Here is a 13345-nt window from a genome sequence, read left to right on the forward strand (position 1 = left end):
GCCAACAAATTGAAAGATCCAGGGAGTTTTACGATTCCTTGTTTAATTGGTAGCTTAAATGTTAAAAATGCTTTGGATGATTTAGGGGTTAGTATTAATGTCATGCCCTAAAAAATGTTTAAACAACTAGGTCTTGGGAAACCCAAACAAACTAGGATGAGTATTTAGCTAGCCGATAAAACTATCAGATTTCCTAGAGTATCATTGAAGATGTCCTTGTAAAAATTGATAAATTTATATTCCCAATTGATTTTGTTGTTCTAGACATAGAAGAGGGTAGTGACACACCTTTAATTCTAGAAAGGCCTTTTTTAGCAACTGCTAGAACTGTTATTGATGTTGGTACAGGTGAACTCACACTTCGTGTGGGTGATGACTCAGTTACTCTTCAAGCTCAAAATTCTATTAGCACTGATCATGTGGTGAAACCTTCTGTGTAGAAAACACGTTCAAGAAACACACATGAGCCATATTCCAATAATGACAAAGGACCCATCTATGAAGAACAAAGGCTACAGGTCGAGGAACTAGATGAATGACGGACACAAAAACCAAAATCACACGATAAACCAAAACCACGCCATGACGAGCTCAATATTTCACCAACTCAACTTAAGGTTGGAGACAAAGTACTACTAGATGCAGCAAATCCTTGCATTGCCACTTCTGAACCTAATGGAGCAATCCTTCTTACGGTACTTAACATTTTTTCATATGGTACAGTTGAGGTAATTCACCCCAAATTTGGCACTTTTAAGGTAAATAGTACCAGTCTAAAATCTTATTTTGATAAAATTGATAGCAGGGATGAGGAGTGTAAACTCCTCGCACCACCATGATCACGTAAAAGTGAGTCGAATGTTCTTAATTAAACATGTTATGATGCAAAATGTTGTGAACATGACCCCTATCCTAGATGTCACCACTCATTCTTTCATTTGTCTTTTCTTTTCTCAAAGTATTATTCTTGCTCAGCCTGTAGGCCTGCTCCCTTCCTCCAACGCTACGATCCACTGAGGATGTCTGTAAGACAATCTTTCCTTAAAGTTGAATCATTGGTTTTGTCCATTTTCCTTTTAAACTGGAAGAAAGAAATCCCTCGAGTTCCTTCACCCCTTACGTGAATTTCTCGAACAATTGTCCTGTTTTAGTTTCTTGTATTATCTAGAAATTCCAGAGTAATGCGCAAAACTTCGTTTGTGAACATATTTAGTTCATCTATCATTATTTCAATGCAACATACCTAAATAATAATGGAAGATAAATAAATCTCTAAGAATAATTGGATTTGAATGAATTATCAAAAAAGATACAAAGGAAATTAATCTGAAAGCCTATCTTTAAGAAGAAATAGAATCTAAAGATAGCAAACAGGATGGAAGTTAGATGCCCAAGATATCGCCGCTTGAGTGTCCATACACCAGCTCCATGAAGTCTTTCTTGAGTTCAACATGTGTTCAAAAGATCCAAAGTACTTTGTTGATGCCCCAATATGCAACGTGTTTCGCTTTTTAGCAAGATCATTGTGTATTCTTCAAAATTTGAGCTGCCCTTTCGGGTTTTCAACTCAAAACCCCTTTGGTCACAAGGTGCCCTTTGCGGGTTTCCACCTTGGCCTCTCCGTTTTTTTTAATCTCAAAGCACCCTTTGCGGGTTTTCACTTTGGATTCTCTTCTCCTTTAGACAAAGTATTTTTTAACTGAGTCTGCGTTCACTAGGTTGGGTAAACTTTTCCCATCCATTTCCATTAAGATCAATGCACCGCCAGAAAAAGCTTTCTTCACGACATACGGCCCTCCCAATTCAGCATCCATTTTCCCCTAAAGTCTTTTTGAATAGGAAGGATCTTTTTAGTACAAGGTCTCCCTCATGGAACTCTCTTGGTTGAACTTTCTTATCATAAGCTCGCATCATTTGCTTCTGATACATCTGACCATGTTGAATGGCTCTTAGCCTCTTTTCCTCAATCAAATTCAACTGGTCATATCAGGATTGAACCCATTCAGCTTCATCTAACCTTATCTCCGTCAAAATTTGAAGAGAAGGTATTTCTACTTCAATATGTAACACTGCTTCCATCCTATAAACTAACGAGAATGGGGTTGCCCCAGTAGAGGTTCTGACAGATGTTCGATAGGCCAGGAGTGCAAACGGTAACTTCTCATGCCAATCTCTATAGGTCACAGTCATCTTCCCCACTATTTTCTTAATGTTCTTGTTGGTGGCCTCCACATCCCCATTCATTTTTGGACGATAAGGAGAAGAATTGTGATGTTTGATCTTGAACTGGTCACAAACCTCTGCTATTATTTTGTTGTTCAAGTTCAATGCATTGTCGGATATGATCCTTTCAGGCATTCCATACCGACAAATGATCTCTTTCTTTAAGAATCGACTCACAGCTGATTTAGTAACATTCGCATAAGAAGCGGCCTCTACCCATTTTGTAAAGTAGTCAATTACCACGAAGATAAACCGATGTCCATTCAAAGCTTTCGGTGATATTGGTCCAATGACATCCATGCCCCACATGGAAAAGGGCCATGGAGAAGTCATAACGTGCAAAGGTGAAGGTGGGACATGTATCTTGTCTCCATAAATCTGACATTTATGGAATTTCTTGGTGTAATTAATACAATCCCCTTCCATGGTAGACCAATAATAGGCAAACCTCATGATTTGTCTTGCCATCGTGAACCCATTTGCATACGTCCCATATACACCTTCATGAACTTCTTCTAAAATTAGCTTAGCCTCCACAGTATCGACACATCTCAAGAGTACTTGGTCGTTCCTTCTCTTGTACAGGATATCCCCATCCAAGACATAGTCGCAAGCTAACCTTCTCAAAGTTCTTTTTTCATTTTCATTGGCCTGTTCAGGGTATTTACGATCTCCCACATATCGTAATATATCCTGATACCAAAGGTTATCATCATTTTCTTCCTTCTCAATGTTGCAACAATGAGCTAGAGCCTCGTAGACGCTCATTTGAATCGGTCTTATCTCTTCCTCTTTATTCGCCTTAATCATTGAGGCCAAGGTTGCTAAAGCATCTGCCATCTGATTTTCGTCTCATGGGAGATAATTAAAGGTGATGTCATCAAACTCCTCAAGTAACCCCAAAACTACCTTTCGATAACTGATCAATTTAGGGTCCCTTGTCTCCCATTCACCTCTAAGCTGATAAATTACCAGCGCAGAATCTCCATATACTTCTAGGGTTTTTATACCTCGCTCTTTAGCTGCTTGAAGTCCCATGATGCATGCTTCATACTCAGCCATATTGTTCATGCAATCAAAGTCCAACTTGCACATGAACGGGTAATGATCGCCATTCGGGGATACCAAGACTGCCCCAATTCCATTTACTACTGCATTAGAAGCCCCATCAAAATTTAGCTTCCAAGGAGAATCTTCGGTCGTTGCTATACACATTAACTCCTCATTTGGAAAATCAAAGTTTAATGGCTCATAATCCTCTAGAGCCCTACTGGCCAAAAAGTTTACTACCGCACTTCCTTTGATAGCCTTCTGACTTATATAGACTATATCAAACTCTGAAAGTAAAATTTGCCATCTCGCCATTCTCCCATTTAGAGCCGTTGACTCCATCATGTATTTCAGTAGATCAAGCTTTGAGATGAGCCAAATGGTATGGTATAGCATGTACTGTCTTAATCTCCGAGTTGTCCAAATCAACGCACAGCATAACTTTTCAATTGGTGGATATCTCATTTCACAGTCAGTGAATTTCTTACTGAGGTAATAAATTGCTTTTTCTTTTTTCCCTGACTTGTCATGCTAACCAAGCACACATCCCATAGAATTACTGAACACTGACAAGTACAGTATTAACGGTTTATCTGGGCTAGGTGGAGATAATACCGGAGCATTCAACAAATACTGCTTGACCTTTTCAAAAGCATTTTGGCATTCCTCATCCCAAGTTCCTTGATTGTGATTTTTGAGGAAGCGAAAGATAGGATCACATTTCTCAGTTAGTTGTGAAATGAACAGAGCGATGTAATTCAACTTTCCTAGGAATCCTCGAACTTCTTTTTGAGTTTGTGGTGGAGGCAGTTCTCATATTGCTCTAACTTTGTCTGAATCAACTTCTATTCCCTTTTCACTGACTACAAAACCCAATAGCTTTCCCGATCTAGCTCCAAAGGTACACTTCGCTGGATTGAGCTTCAACTGAAATTTTCTCAATCTCAAGAACAATCTTCTCAAGACCTCAATGTGCTCTTTTTCTGTACGCTACTTGGCAATCATATCATCAACATACACCTCAATATCCTTATGCATCATGTCGTGGAATAAGTTTACCATGGCCCATTGGTATGTTGCCCTTGCATTCTTCAGTCCAAATGGCATTACTTTGTAACAAAAGGTGCCCCACAAGGTAATGAAGGTGGTTTTATCCATGTCCTCTGGATGCATTTTTATCTGATTGTATCTTGAGAAACCATCAACGAATATCTGTGACAGCCCTAATTTGACCCCAGTCGGGAAGTGGTTTCGGGACCACAAAACCGAGTCATAAAAAATAATTAAATGCTATATTCTATGCTTATTATATGTGAAGGTGTATGTGTGAAAATTTCATGCTTTAATATTGCTATTTGTGAGTGAAATTATTTAAAAAGGACTTATTTGAAAATTTGTGAAAATATGATAGGTTATTTTAGTAGTGGCCAATTAATTAATGATGTATATTAGTGGGTTTGCATGTCAAATTCCCCACTTTAGTAGTAGTGGCCGGCCATGATAATGATGATAAGCAATATGTATTATGTAATAATATTATATAATGGTAATGGCTTAATTTATGGAATAAAAAAATTAGTAAATTAAAAAGATATTAGAAAAACAAAAGGCTTGTATCATCTTCTTCCTTAGTAGCCGAATATTAGAGAAAGAAAAAGGAGGAAATAGCATTCGGTCACTTTGAGCTTGAAATAATGTATGTATTTCATGATAGTTTTAGAAATTGTTGCATATATTAAGCTAGTTACTAAGTCCCTTATTTAGCCCATGTCAAAATTTTGAATTTGTTGGTAACATGAGTATTCGGCTAAGGAAGATGTTCAAGGAAATGGTTGTTGTTTCATGTTATTTTGGATGAATAATGGTAGATAGGTGAAGTAGAATCTAACAAATGAGCATATATGTGCATTAGATGCTAAGTGGAAAAAAATCGGCTAACATGTTGTGTACTATGGCCGAATATGAACTTGGATAATATTGAGTAATGTATGTGCTTTGAATTGATGGAATGGAGTGGATGCTTTAAATGTGTTATGAACAATTATATGTTAAATTAAGGTTTGCTAAATTACTATTGTCATTGCCGAATATGTGCTAAATTAAAGAAGAATTTGTTTTTGAATGTTTTAAATGATTTAGATAATTATAAATTAAGTCGAAGCTTGGTAAAATTGAATAATTGTGGCTTAATTGTTTAATGGCAATTGGCTATTATGGTGAAATGCAAATGTTAATATTTAGTTGCTAGTGTTTATATGTGTGTTAGCCGAATTTGAACTTGAATAATGATTTGAGCACAATGTGTTGTATTGAGATTATGCTTAAGTGAAATTATAGATATATATGATGAAATTGATTGGTGATATAAATGTTTAAATAATATGAATGCAAAGAGTTTTGAAGGTGTAAATTGTAGTAAATCCGCTTGGGACAGCATCTATAACGTGAATTTGGAAAAATCACCATAAATTGTGAGAGGGGAGTTAGAAGCTGAATAAATTATGTAATTAAAGCTTAATGAGTCTAGTTTCAATTGAAATCAACGAGAACATATTTTGACTTCTTTACAATTAGAAAGTGGATTCGTAGTAAAGAGTAGTCAGATTAGTCAAACAGTGAAATAGGGGAAACTTTAAGAAAAATATGGTATTGTTTGGCTAAACTAAAAATTTTGAAAATTTTATGGATAAAAGATATATGAGTATATTTTTAGGGAAATTTTACAGCAAGTGATTTGGAGTTTCGTAGCTCCAGTTATAAATAATTTAGTGACAGTTGCTCAGGATGAGAGCTTATCGTGAATCTGTGAATTATGTGGTAAACATTGATAAAAAAATTTGTTAATGAGTTTCTTAATGTTTTCTTATAAACTTACTATGATCAGTATGTGTGATAGTCGAATATATATATTTTATATTTCCGAAGTAATGCTTGAATAGTCGAATAATGACTAGTTTAAATTTTTGAATCCAAGCTCAAGAGCAAAGAGGGTCGAAGTTGGATAGGGGAAAAGAGAAAGTAATTGAGTAGCCTTTCCGCAACCGTTCAAGTATATCCGAGGTAAGTTTTGAATAGTTATATTTAGTACGTAATTGATAATATCTTGATATATGTATGATAATTGTACTGAGATCTACTGATGCTATTCGAATATAGTTGTGTGACAAATATCTTATGTTTAAGGCTTAAAGCTGAATAGACATTAGAAGATGAGTTCGGAAAGTAAAATGGACATATATTCTCATGTATGTTATTGAACCAAAGATTATATGAATGGTGCCTATGTTATGTTATTATTTGAATGGAATAAATGAACTATGATTGTGAGATGTTTTGTGAATTGAATTCTCTTGCAAATAAGTATGCATGACACTCAGTGATGAATTATATCCGGACTTAAGGTCCACAGGCTATATGCTGGAATTATGTCTGGACTTTAGGTCTGCAGGCTATATGCTGGAATTATGTCCGGACTTAAGGTCCGCAGGCTATATGGTGGAATTACGTCTGGGCTAAAGTCCCGCAGGCTTCGAGCTGGTATTATACCAGGTTTAAATTCCCGCAGGCTTGTGCTGGTATTAATTTCAAATCCTAAGACCTGATAGGCTTAACGCCGGTAAGTTAAGTAAGACTACAAATTGAATGTTTGTAGAAATCCATCGTCAAGTAGGTATTATACATTTAAGATGTTCATGTACGTATTACTTACTCATCGGTGAATTGATTTCGAAGTGAAGCTTTAGTATCAAAGAAGAATATACATATATATGATTATGATCAATGGTTATATTTGTAGAAATGAAAATGATTTGATCGGTCATGGTATATTTGTATATGAGATTACTTGATGTAAATGCATGTTTTGATTTTTGATAAGACTTTAATTGTTGTAATGTAAAAAAAAAAACCTTACTAAGCTTTGAAAGCTTACTCTGTTCTTTATTTCTCTGTTTTATAGATTGTTGATTTTGGCCACCGACTCGGGGATCGTCAGCAGTTCATCACACTATCTATCTTTTTGGTACAGTGGTATTTTGGACTCGATATGGCATGTATAGGCTAGGCTGATGATAATTATGTTTTGTATCTGTAAATATTTTGGCCATATGAAAATGGTGTATAACTTAAATACCAATATGTATTCAGCTCGATCTCTGTTTATGCTTGTTAACAATGTGAATGAAATAATTAAATGTTTAGCTTGGTAATACCTCTTAGCCTCAATCCGGCGATCGGATTTGGGTTAGGGGTGTTACAATATCCTGCTGTGTTGTCTACCAAAGTGTCGATGTGCGGCAAAGGAAAGTTGTCTTTTGGGCTAGCTTTATTCAAATCTCTGTAATCAACACACATTCGTACCTTCCCATCCTTCTTAGGAACAGGCACAATGTTAACTACCCACTCGGAGTACTTCACCTCTTGCAAGAATCCTGCATCGAACTGCTTCTTGACTTCATCCTTTATTTTTAGAACAATGTCTGGCCACATTCTCCGCAACTTCTGTTGGACTGGCTTACAATCCTGTCTTATCGGAAGACGATGTACTACAATGTCAGTACTCAATCCGGGCATATCCTGATATGACCAGGCAAAGATATCCTTGAACTCTCGAAGCAATTCGACCAGACCATGCCTTGTGTCCTCGGTAATCAGTGTTCCAATTTTCAACTCCTTCCCCTCCTCTAGGGCTATATTCTCTATTGCCTCTTTCTCATGCGGTATGATTTGTTTCTCCTCCTGCTTTACCCTTCTTAATAGATCAAGAGATACGTCAGAATCTTGAACATCTTCAAAATCCTAAGGTTCCTCTAAACACATGTCTTGTTCGCAAGAGAAATCAGGAGCTGCAGTATTAGTGCTCATATCATTGATATCTAGGTACCTGTGGGGGTATGAAAGAATATGCAAAGAATGAATGAGTCTAAGAATGATTGTTTATGTGCTATGCATAAAATAATAAGAATTACCAAAATTTAAGGAATATTGGTTGATAAAAATGAAACCATATTCGTCAAAATTGATAACATAGTTATGTTTTATTAAAATAATAATAGATGAACATAAGCCTATTTTCACAAATGTAATCTTACTACTCCTAGGCCCTAGAGTAATAGACATGTGTCGAGAATTACTCTGAAAAATTCCTAAAGACTACAGGAAGGTCCTCCGCAGTCCAATTGTTCAGAAAGCTTCCCGATTCGTAAGGGCGAATGCCCTCGAGTTTTCCTTGCTCCAATCCCTGATTGTGTACAGCATTAATTTGATAACTTTCTTCTACCAGCAACCCTCCTGAATTAAAGGATTTGAATATAGGCGGGAATGTCATCGGTTCCCACTCTACTTCTCCGCCGTTTAAACACGCCTTTCTTCTTGCGTGGTGCTTCTCAATCTCTTGCCTCTTGTGCTTATGGTCTGGCTTGAAGCCCAAACCAAAGCGATCTTTCTTCTCAATCAGTTTTGGGATTTGAATCCCTTCTTGCAACCGTCTTCCTAATCCTTTTCCTGGCAATGCTCCCTTCCCCATCATCATTTGTAGGGCTATCCTTGTGGCTCTAGATATTTTGGGTACTGGCACCTCACTTCCTTCCAAAATAAAGGTTACATTGATGATTTCTAAAGAGCGGAAAGAACTCTCAATAGCCTCTTCATTCGCCTCGACGTAAGGGGCCTTGCTAGTGACTGTTGCTATAATGTCTTCCTCCGCATTGATGGTTATTAGCCGTCCATCTGTCACTAACTTCAATTTTTGGTGCAATGAGGAGGGCATCGCTCCTGCCGAGTGTATCCATGGTCTCCCCAATAAAAAATTATAAGAGGGCTTGATATCCATTACCAAGAAATCAACTTCATATGTATTTGGCCCAATTTCCAAAGGGATGTCAATTCGTCCCATCACTTTCCATTCAGTTCCATCGAAGGCTCTTACCACATTGTGACATGTTTTCATATGCGAACTGTAAATGGGTAATCTATTTAATGTGGATAATGGGAGGACGTTCAAAGCAGACCCGTTATCAATGAGTACACTTGGAAGCGTGTATCCCTTACACCGAGTGATGTGCAAGGCCTTGGTTGACCCTATACCCCTAGGTGGAATTTCATCATCATTGAAGTAGATGAAATTGTCGGCACTGATGTTATTTACCAACCGGTCCAACTTGTTAACGGATATGTTGTAGGTGACATATGTTTCGTTAAGTACATTCAACAATGCATCCCGATGCACCTCAGAACTTAGAAGTAGGGCTAATACTGATATACGTGCTGGCTGCTTACGCAACTGCTCGACCACACTATACTCGCTATGCTTAAGGAACTTTAGGAACTCCTTAGCCTCCTCCTCTTTTACCGGCTCATTGATGAGTACTTCGGTCTCTTTCTCCTTCTCAACCTCGACACCTTTTGTCTTTGTGGGCTCCACTCTAACGTCCCCTGTATCATAACATTTCCCACTTCGCGTATGGGAACCTTCATTTTGCACGCCCCTAGAAGCGCTGGCTATGCTCTCCCCCTCAGGTACTGTTACACTGCAGTCATAGCTCCATGGCACCCTCTTGTCATACTTGTAAGAGAAAGGAGTGGGTTTATGGATGACGACCTTGGGTCCGATTTTCGCCCCCACTTCATTATTCCCTAGCAAGGAAATAATAATTCTTGGTCGGCTGGTTCCTTGTTGTTCATTTTCCAGCATACATATTTGTTTTTTTCCAAGAACTACCCTCAAAAATCTGTAGCTCTTTGTTAACCATAAGGCCTTGTACCATGGCCTTGAACTCTTCACAATTTTGGATTATATAACCCACCTCTCTATGGAATTCACAATAATTCCCTATTCTTTCTCTACCTTTTCCAGAGGTCAACATACCTCTCTTCACCATCTCCTCCCGTATTACTTTCATGGGTGTCTTCACCTTAGCAACATCTTCCTTGATTCTTTCTTCCCTGGTTTCATTAATGGCATTCACTCTTTGACTGCCATGATCTGGTAACAGATTTTCATCATTAGAGGTACTGTCAAATTTCACAACCCCCATCGTGATAAGCCTCTCCACGGCCTTCCTGAATCCGGTGCAGTTTTCAATCGAATGCCTCGGTATTCCCACATGATATTCGCATTTAGCATTTGCATCATACCATTTGGGGTACAGTGGCTGTAGCGATTTCAAGTGAAATGGAGCAATGGAATGTGCATCGTATAAGCTTCGATAAAGCTCACGATATGTCACAGGGATAGGCATGAATTGCATCCTTTCTGAATTCTATCTTGTGCCTGATTCCTGTCTTCGAGTACTTTGCTGTTCGACCGCAGCTGCTTTGGGTTGACCAACTGTGATAGCCCTCGAGTTGGTACTATTCATGTTATTCACCTCGTTTTCCTTTCTCCTTAGGGCTGATCTTTTAGCCGTTTCCCCCTCAATTTTACTGCCCCTTATGGCGTTCTCAATATCTCTCCTGCCATAACTATATCCGCGAAACTTTTCGTGGTGCTTCCAATCATGTGAGTGATGAACGACGCCTTTAAAGTGTTGATAAATAACATGGTGGTCTCCTTTTCTAACAGTGGTGGTTGTACTTGCATTGCCACCTCCCTCCATCATTGTGCGTATTGCCTAAAACTTTCATTAGGCTTTTTCTCCATGTTTTGAAGTGTGATCCTATCTAGTGTCATATCAGTCACATGGTTGTACTGTTGCATGAAGGCTTGTGCAAGATCTCTCTATGAACCAATTCTTGCATGGCTCAACTGATTGTACCACCTAGTCGCTGCTCCTATTAAGCTATCTTGAAAACAATGGATCAATAGTTGATCATTGTTCACATACCCAGTCATTCTCCTACAAAACATTGTTATGTGTGCCTCTGGGTAAGTAATCCTGTTGTACTTTTCAAACTCCGGCATCTTAAATTTGTGAGGAAGTACCAAGTCTGGGACCAAACTTAAGTCTTTGGCATCAATCCCATGATGATTGCCAGCGCCTTCCAAAACCCTAAACTTCTCTTCCAACCACTTGCAATGATCCTCTAACTGTTTTGAGGATTTGGCTGCTATTCTTTCCTTCTCCATCAGATCCAGATCAGGAGTGATAGGGTTGATCGGGCTATCGCCTAAATTATTTCCTGACCCAGATGGGAAATTCACGGGGATTCCAGCATAACCGGCCCATGTTGAGGTTTCACAGTGACAGATGGCCTTCTAGGAGGTGCCTCGGTTTGCAGTGGCACATGAGGCGGAGTAAAACCCGGAGGAGGACCCTCATTCTCCTCTTCAGTGATTGCCATGGGAGCTTTTCCTTTATCAGTGGCCCTTAACAGCTGAGCCATTTCAGCCATCATATTCCTCTGAGCCTCTAGCATTTGCTCCATCATGTCATTCTGTATTTTGGCCAACTGTTCTTGCAATTGGTCTTGCATATCCTTTTGCAATTGTTCGAGCCTTTGATCCATACTCTTAGTTTTAGTGCGAGTGCCGTAAGGATGTGTGATTTCTAGATTTTCTTTTCTACCTCTCTGGAAGTAAACTTTAACTAATTAGGGTCTTTCTATAACTTTGAATGCATATGATGTGATGTAATGCAAATGCATGAATGCAAAAAGGCATCGATCTTGATTCAATCTCATTTAGAAAACTTTATTTAGAAAAAGAATATCTTTACATACAAATGGATTACATATACGCCTTTGCCCTAATGCCCAAAGTTCTAACTTTATCTAATAAAAGGGCTAACTCTCGACCTTTATCAGACGCTGACTCATACATCATACTCAACACATCAGCTTGTACTGCTAAGTCTCGAACATATTCAGCAATCTCTCAGATCTGGGCTATAGCCTCCCCAATAACGTGATCCCTTTCTCTGACCTGTCCTCTAGACTGATGAAGCTCTCCCTTTAGATAATCTTCTCGCGCCTCAAGCTGCTCAATCCGAAGTTCACCATCATGCAATGCCACTTCCAAATCTTCAACCTTACTTTTTAGCTCTTTTAACTTGACCGTAGGATCATGGTTTTGATGCCAATGAAGGGATCTTCCAAGCTCAGTTACCTTGGTCTTCAACCCTTTATTCTCTTCCTCTAATGCCAAATTCTACGACCGCATCTCTTGGAACTTCCTCTCCCAATACTCGGCTCTACTTTTTCCTCTTGGACCTCTTTCTGCAACTAATCTGAAGACCCTCCTACTCTCACTCTCCTCAATGATACTTGTGCCTTTTTGTAATGCTCCTTTAGATCATCTCGATCTTCCTCAATATTCCTCTTTTCTTTGCTCTCTTTCTTGACCTCCATCCTTTGAACGTTGACGTCTAAGCTCAAGTACATCTTTTCTTCTTCAAGCTTTGCTATCCTCTTTTCGAGCTCCAAGTTCTTTCTCTCAAACTCTTGCTTCATAATTTCTAACTCCGAAGGCATCACTTGCAAATATTCCTCTATCGGTCGATCTCCTTCCACACTTAGCTTAGGGATGTTATCATTAATCATTCTGCCTCTCCATTCAACCTACTCCATAGTTGTAGCAGGGCTAATAGCTACTCCTTTTAATCGACAAGTCTTATTCCAAGCACTAGAGATCTCACTGACTTTCCTCTTGTAGTCAGCTCCTCTATACATGAACTCACTTTGAGCCAGCCCATGAGTTGCTGGTACGAACTGCCTCAATCCAAGCTGCCTCAACACAAGAAAAGGGGCATAACCAATGACACCCTAAATTCCCAACAGAGGAACCCAATCAAAACTGCTGCATCGGTAAAGAATCTCACCAGGAATCATCCACGGAGCCCTCCACTCAACATCTTTTGACTGAAGGTTCTGAAGTAGTGCTATCCAATTCTCTTCTGGCACATCCACTTTCCTAGATGAGGCTACTATATCTTTCAACAGTGACTAATCCTCGAAGAAGACCCGAAAAACCACTTTGTCTATCAATCGGAAGTGACTATAGAACCAAGCTAAAAGTAACTGAGTGCAACCAACAAACCTGCCTGCACTGGCTCTCCTACATGCATTCAAGGACCTGAATGTCTCTACCAAGATTGCAGGAACAGAAGTGACCTGTTTACTAAGTCGATAGAAGAGA

The sequence above is a fragment of the Gossypium hirsutum genome, chromosome A09 (genome assembly GCF_007990345.1).
Source record: "Gossypium hirsutum isolate 1008001.06 chromosome A09, Gossypium_hirsutum_v2.1, whole genome shotgun sequence".
Classification (NCBI taxonomy): domain Eukaryota; kingdom Viridiplantae; phylum Streptophyta; class Magnoliopsida; order Malvales; family Malvaceae; genus Gossypium; species Gossypium hirsutum.